Below are 7,816 nucleotides of genomic sequence, written 5' to 3' on the forward strand. Positions count from 1 at the left end.
GGTCCCAAGACCCTAAGATCGTGACCTGAGCTGAAGGCAGCTGCTTAACCGACTGGGCCACCCAGGTGCCCCTAATTAATCACAATTTAGATTTAAAGAGCCACATGCAGCTAGTGGCTTCTGTATTGGAGGGTGAAGGTTTACAGATTAAGGTTTAAAGCTGAAATAAATGTCCTGTTATATAAAGAGCACTCTGTCCTGTATGAATTGGAAATTCAGTCTCTCTCACTGAAATTTGTAAGTTTGTGAGAAATAAGAGGCCTGCTGAGACCAAAGTACCAAAATGATGCTTAATTTGTTTTCTTTTTTTTTAAAGATTTTATTTATTTATTCATAGACACACAGAGAGAGAGGCAGAGACACAGGCAGAGGGAGAAGCAGGCTCCGTGCAGGGAGCCCGACGTGGGACTCGATCCCGGGTCTCCAAGATCACATCCCAGGCTGCAGGCGGTGCCAAACCGCTATGCCACCAGGGCTGCCCGCTTAATTTGTTTTCATCTTAATATGGTTTCTGGACACAGTAGGCTTACCAAGAATATCTTCCTTTTCTGCTACAAAAGGAAGACATCGCCTAAGTGTAACTCGTATGGTTTTAACTCTGATGTAACTAGTAGCTATTATCAGTCTTAGACAATGTGAACACAATAACCAGGAGGAGTATGTGTTTTGTGTTTGTCAGACGTTCATTTCTTTGTAATTATTTTATTTTATTTTGTTATTTTATTTTATGTTATTTTTATTTAAGTAGGCTCCATGCCCACCATGGAGTCCAGCATGGAGCCCAATGCGGAGCTTGAACTCACAACCCTGAGATCATGACCTGAGCTGAGATCAAGAGTTAGACACCCAACTGACTGAGCCTGGTAGGTGCCTTTGTAATTATTTTAAAAATAGGAAGTCCTACTTCTTGTAATACTGGGAAAGGGACATTTTGGTTTTGAGAAGCACACTGAGCTGAAAGTTGCGCCATCCATTCTTCCTGGAAAGTCTACTTTCATCCTTGTCTTCATAAAATTGGATTCTTCCCACATTTTCTGTCTTATTCTTCATTCCAGTCCTGGAAACGGCTTTCGGGAAGGCCTGCTCTGGGTCATTATCAGGATGACAGTATTCTAAGCCCCAAGGAGCAATGAGCGCCCAGTCTCTACCCCTGCCCCTATGGCTTTGTACCCAGGCTGTTAGACCTTGCCACAGCCTGGGGGGCCACTGTCATGCCTGCCCCACACCTCTCCCATTTTTTCAACAGAGGGACAGCCTCAAATCCTCATTTGTCATTCCGCACCTGAGATCTCCATTCAGATGTAAGAATATCTACATTCAGTTTGCCTTCTTTTTTTTTCTAGAGATTTTATTTATTATTCATGACCGACACGGAGAGAGAGGCAGAGACATGGGCAGAGGGAGAAGCAGACTCAATGGGTCTAGGTTTGCTTTGCATGGTTGTCCTTCCCTAGGAGCACATTTTCCCCTGGAGCTCTCTGCAGACAGTCAAGGGCAGCCTTCGCGTCCAGCCAGGTCCTCCTGGGTCTTGGGGATCAAGACAAGGCAAGCTGTGCACTTCCCCCCAGTGTTTTCCCTGCTCCTGAGCCGCCTGCCCAGGAGCTGTGAGCACGTGCTCTGAACGGGACTGAGAAAGGTTCGGGCGTGTTCAGAAGCCTCAGCACAGGAGCTGCTGCCTCTGGCTGGCAGGAGGCTCAGGGCCCAGAGTAAGGACATGCCCTCGAGGACAGGACAAAGTCACCGCAAAGTGTACTAATCAGCCACAAAACCGGCTCCAACCTATCTACCTCTTGGGCTTGACATGAGTTATAAAATGGGCTTAACAGAACTTACTCGCAGATGAGAACAGCTCGTTGGGCTCTTCTGACACTCGGTCCTGAAGACAGGTGAGCACCGTGGCTACCGGCTATAGGAGGAAGTTAAGACCAGATGTATTACAACTTTTTTCTTAGGGGGAACGTAAAGTGTGTGAATCACCATCCCCTTCTTTGGGAGTTGAAACACGCTCGGCTCCGGCCAGAGCTTTCAGTGCACAACAGTGTGCGTGGCAGGCCTGAGTGCTGTGGATGGCTCCATCTGTCCCTGCGTTAGCACACGGGTCAGCCCAGCGTCTTGAAAGAGGCAGCAGCACCGACCATGGAAGGAGACTGATGGGCTGATAAAGATCCAAGTGTAAATAGCCATTCAATTACAGCTTCAGCTGAAACAATTCAGATCAGCCTCATTCTTATTAGACTTTCTTTTTAAAAGATTTTATTTATTTATTCATGAAAGACACACAGAGACACACACACACACACACACACACACACAGAGGGAGAAGCAGCCTCTCTGCGGGGAGCCGGACGTGGGACTCGGTCCCAGGACCCCAGGATCATGACCTGAACCAAAGGCAGCTGCTCAACCACTGAGCCACCCAGGTGCCCCTCTATTAGACTTTTTTTTTTTTAACAAATCAAATACTTGCATATTAATATGCTATGTACCAGGCCATGTACATCAAAAATACCTTACCCACTTAGAAATATTAACTCATTTAGTCCTCGTATAACGACCCATGCATTAGATTATTTTTTTGGACACAGAGGAGATGACAACTCCTTTTTCCAGGCCAGGTCCTATGGGATACCAGAGCCAAACCACACATCCAGACTAAAACAATTGTGTTTCCAAAGCATGTCAGACCACTTTCTGAAATCTAACAACCCTTTTTGAAAGCGATCAATAACTAATCAATAGCTTCGGTATAACCCCTACATTTTCTACAGTGGCTGCCCCAGAAATTAAAAATAATCTTTTATGGGGGATCCCTGGGTGGCTCAGCGGTTTAGCGCCTGCCTTTGGCCCAGGGCGCGATCCTGGAGTCCCGGGATCGAGTCCCGTGTCAGGATCCCTGCGTGGAGCCTGCTTCTCCCTCCTCCTGTGTCTCTGCCTTTCTCTTAAAAAAATAAAAATAATCTTTTTTCCTTGCCACTTACTTCCCCCTTCGAGTCCCTCCATATGAGGAGGGAGAAAATGGGTATTTACTGAATGTTTATTTTAAGCCAGTTACTGTCCTCATGCAGGATGCTTTCATGGACCTGAGCTCAGAGAGGTGAAGTAGAGGATTTCCAGGCTTGTGCTAAAAAGTGAACATTCCAGAATTGAAGCCCTATTGGCCCACGTTTTTTGAGGATGGGGACCTCGTTTATCTCCATATACCCTCCCCTGTGGACACGCAATTCTATCACATGGTAGTTATTTGTTAGCTGGTCTCCGCGGGAACCATGGTGAAAGGCAGGGGATGGGCCGCATCTGCCTTTCAGGCGCCTGTGCCAGAGCTTGGTCACCGTTTGATAGACCCCTGCCTGCGCTTCATCTTTATTGGACATAAAGTCATCACGTACTATGCCTTATGATTTCCAATTACTGTCATTTTCAGCTTTTAAAAAGCAACATCGTTCCTATTGGTCCTAAAGCTTAAAAATGAGGAAAAGCTCGAAGATAACTCACAGCCATTGAGCATGATTCTTAGGTTCGCTCTGAACCAGGCGAATACCATGTAACACGTTGTGACATCATACGTTTTTCGTTTTCCCTACTCTCGATATCGATGCAACCACATCTCAGTCAAGAAGGCCAATCAGGAGCAGATGTCGGAAGATCCATGCCCTTTTTAGTGCAAAGAAACCATGATGCATCAAAAAGAGGCTGGAGAGAATAAAGAACAGAAAGGTCAGCAATATTTAAACTTTTGCATTCGATGGAATCTCTCTCCCTTTATAAATAGATGGATTATGGGCAACAGTGGTGGAAGGGAAACAGGCCCCATGAAAGTCTGGCTCAATCTGAAAATAATTTTTCTCTATCAGTTGTATTTATGTTCGTTATTTTTCCATTACAGCAGCTGCCTTTGGGAACACCTAGAATAAATTCTAGAAGAAATGTGCAGAGTCATTCGGTTACCAACCTGATGTAGAGAGAATGGTTTTCTTTTCTATCCGCCTACACCTCGGCTACGTGATCAAAATGCTACAGAATCACCGGGGAGCGCTTCCCAGCCCCAACCACACACCCACTCCATTCGGAGCCTGGGTCCTGTGTTGGAACGTGGTCAATGTAAAGACCAGGGGGCTACACCATCATCGCCTCAAATTCCAGGGCAAGGTGAACTGTTGGAGTTGCCACCTCTGTTAGTGCTCCCAGGTTTTAAACAGGCTGCAGGGCTTCCTCCCCTCACCCCAGTTTCAGACTATATGTAGACAAGAACTATGTGAGAACCTTCTCTTCATCAGGGATCCTGACAAGAGGTGCAGAGATGGGCGCCTGGGTGGCTTAGTCCTTTGAGTCTGCCTTCCGCTCAGGTCGTGATCTCAGGGTCCTGGGATCGAGCCCCACTTTGCATCAGACTCCCTGCTCAGGAAGGATCTGCTTCTCCCTTGGCCCTTCCCTCCACTTGTGTGCGTGCTCTCCTCTCGCTTTCAAATAAATAAATAAATAGATAAAATCTAAAAAAAAAAAGGCTTGGATTCGCTCAGTTCAAACCATGTTTCAAAACACACCATGAGAATGCAAATCTAAGAAACAAGCCCTGTCTCAGGCAGCCACTTGGACTTAGTGTCCTCCTGAAGGCAGGTGCCAACTTAGCATCACAGACTCTGAGAACCACGAGAGACTCTGGCAGCCAAGCTAAGAGGAGCAAACGGGTGACTTGCCTAACGTTAGAGCTGCTGCAGCACCGGCGGGGCGGGGTGTTTAACCTCTGGGCTCCAGGCCCCCCTTCCATTCTGTCCTGCTGGGGCTGGGCTCTGCAAACTCCATTTCCTGTGTCCCCTGCCGGCTGGCCAGCTCCGAAAAGAAGCCATGGGAAGAGAATGGAAAGCTGGAGGGGGAGGGAGGGGCATCCTTCCTTGTTCTGGCTCCTGTCACTGTCCCTACAGCAGCATAGGACAGCACTGGCTCCAGTTCCCAGGCTCTCTTGGTGGCACCAGCAGCAGCCACGGTGTGTCCCCCCAGAAGTGCCAGCACTGGTGGCTGTAAATTCCTCCGGGTTGTGCACACCCACCTGGCCGCACCTAATCAGAGGTTCGAGGACCAATCATGTGCTGAGTGTCTCGGTCCCCACCAGAGGTCCAAGCACCGCTGTGGCACCTCCTTCAGAGATGTGCCCCCGTCGTGGAGCGCCTGGGTTATGGTAACCCTGCTTTATCCCGCGGTGGGAGCCACTTCCTGAGTTACTCACATTTGTTCCCTCAATGTCCCCTTTCTCGGACTTCAGCCTGTTGTTATAGGTCACAGCAACACCTACCGTGCTTCTCCGACGGGCCCAGACTGGTACCGTACGTGGTATCAAGAGTTGGTTTGCCAACCACCTTTGGCGCAGGTTCGCCTTACATCTGAGCTATGTGCTGCGTCCTGACCAACAGGTCCAATGCCATGGACCAGTGTGATGTTCTGAGGAGCATCAAGACAAGCAAGAGGGGCACCTGGTGGCTCAGCGGTTGAGCGTCTGCCTTGGGCTCAGCGCATGATCCTGGGGACCCGGGATCGAGTTCCGCGTCGGGCTCCCTGCGTGGAGCCTGCTTCTCTCTCTGCCTGTGTCCCTGCCTCTCTCTCTGTGTCTCTCATGAATAAATAAATAAAATCTTTTTTTTTTTAAGACAAGCAAGATCTCTGCAGACTAGATTATAAGAACAGAAAGACGGACATAACCCAGATATTAAGCTGATTTAAGTTAGCAGCTGTAAATTTCTTCTTTCCAGGACATTCTACTTAAATTTTCACATGAAAAAATTAGTATCAATTCACTCTATCAACCAGAATGGGACCTGGAAACTTCTTTTTATTTTCTTTTTTTAAAAAAATATTTAATTTATTTATTCATGAGAGACACAGAAAGAGAGGCAGAGACACAGACAGAGGGAGGAGAAGCAGGCTCCCTGCAGGGAGCCTGACGTGAGACTTGATTCCAGGAATCGAGGATCATGCCCTGGGCCAAATGCAGACGCTCAACCACTGAGCCACCCAGGCGTCCCTGGGAACTTTAAAGTTAAAGTGAGGGGACCCCTGGGTGGCTCAGAGGTTTAACGCCTGCCTTCGGCCCAGGGTGTGATCCTGGGGTCCTGGAATCGAGTCCCACGTCGGGCTCCCTGCATGGAGCCTGCTTCTCCCTCTGCCTGTGTCTCTGCCTCTCTCTGTGTGTCTCTCATGAATAAATAAATGAACTCTTAAAAAAAAAAATTCAAAGTGATCCTCTAGCAGCATTTGCTTAATTGAAAGCAAGAAATCTGAACGACCGTCCATTCTCCACTAGATGGCAATCATTACGTAAACTTGAGTTAGGCTCCCACACTAGCAGCAAACAAACGGATGGAGGCAGAGTCGTCGTGTTGATTATAAGCAACTGGGGCAGCTGGGAGGGGGCCAGAGGTACAGGACACTGGTTTGGCGTGAGGCTGTTTTGACAGCATTATTCTTGCGCTCACTGGCCTGTGGCAGAGACTGTGGTCCCCAAATCTACTAGCTAGCCTGAGCTTGGTTATGTTGCAGACGCAAGCTAACAAATCCCAATGATTTGACCCATTTCATGTTGCCTGCAGACTGGGAGAGCTCTCTTCCACACGGTCTTGTTGGGATCCAGGTTGATGGACATTCCATATCTTGGAGCTGCAGCCTCTGGCACCTGTGGCCTTTGTGGTCGCTGTGGCAGGAAAGAGCTGCTGGAGAATCATGCATGGTGCTTTCGCCATGTGTCACTTCCCATAACCAACTGGCTGGGAGTAGTTGCAAGGCCTCACTAGGAGGTACAGTCGTTCTGTGCCTAGATGGGAGGACGGTCAGCTCTCCCCAGACACCATAGTGCCTACGACACCTTCCCTTCTTCCATCCTTCCCTTCTTCCAGAGCTACAGAGCTCCAGGGTGCCCCCCAGTAATGATGACATTTTCTAAATCTAAATGGCTAAGTTGGGGCGCCTGGGTGGCTCAGTCAGTTAAGCGTCTGCCTTCGGTTCGGGTCATGATCCCAGGGTCCTGGGATGGGGCCCCGTGTTGGGGGTCCCTGCTCAGTAGGGAGCCTGCTTCTCTCTCCCTCTGCCTGCCATTCCGTCTGCTTGTGCTCTCTCTCATGAATGAATGAATGAATGAATGAATGAATGAATGGATGGCTAAGTTGTCAAGCACAAAGGAATCTACCTGGAAGGAGTCTTCGTCCCTGAGCCCCTGGAGAGCCATACCAACTCTGAACCATCTACAGACCTCCCATATGTGAGAAATAAACTTGTATCTTTTTAAAGCCACTGTTATTTGGGGCTTTTTCTGTTACAGCAGCTGCATCTGTTCCCCCTGCGGTACTCCAGGGCACAGTCTGTTACAGGTGCTTTTCCCAGTAAGTAACATCCCTCTTTCCCTCCACTTTTGGAATGAACTGACACAGACCTGAGAGGTGCAGGTCAGAAGGTCTCTAGTGAGTGGAGACATGGTTCTAGATCGGTGGACAAGGGGCTTGTTAACACTTCACCCGTGAGTCGGACGATGGGCTGCCTGTTACTGGCAGGACTTGGGTTCACAGCACTGCTCTCTCCCGACGTCTGGACCAGGTAAGTCGGTCGCGTGGGGCCGTCTTGCGTGCGATGTTCAGGAGCTTCCTGGTTTCCACCACCAGATGCTCTCCGGTCATGAAAACATTTCCGATTCCAGTACAAGGTGGTGACACCGGGGAGACCCTGAACTCCTCTCCTCCATGGACACACCAGCTTTACACCTGATTATAAAGTGATTCTTCTGGAAGAAGAACCGAGGCTGTGCACAACAGAAGGTGAGAGACCCCACAGAGAACGG

At 48.8% G+C, this 7,816-nt stretch overlaps 1 long non-coding RNA gene across 1 annotated transcript; it reads left to right on the forward strand.

Moving 5' to 3' along the window:
• The first annotated feature begins 805 nt into the window (after window positions 1-805).
• LOC119869774 lies at window positions 806-4,423 on the forward strand. The gene is made up of 3 exons (XR_005371798.1): window positions 806-863; window positions 3,422-3,714; window positions 3,884-4,423. It is a non-coding gene; the product is annotated as an uncharacterized LOC119869774 (long non-coding RNA).
• Window positions 4,424-7,816: the final 3,393 nt, after the last annotated feature.

The sequence above is a fragment of the Canis lupus genome, chromosome 17, assembly GCF_011100685.1.
Source record: "Canis lupus familiaris isolate Mischka breed German Shepherd chromosome 17, alternate assembly UU_Cfam_GSD_1.0, whole genome shotgun sequence".
NCBI lineage: Eukaryota > Metazoa > Chordata > Mammalia > Carnivora > Canidae > Canis > Canis lupus.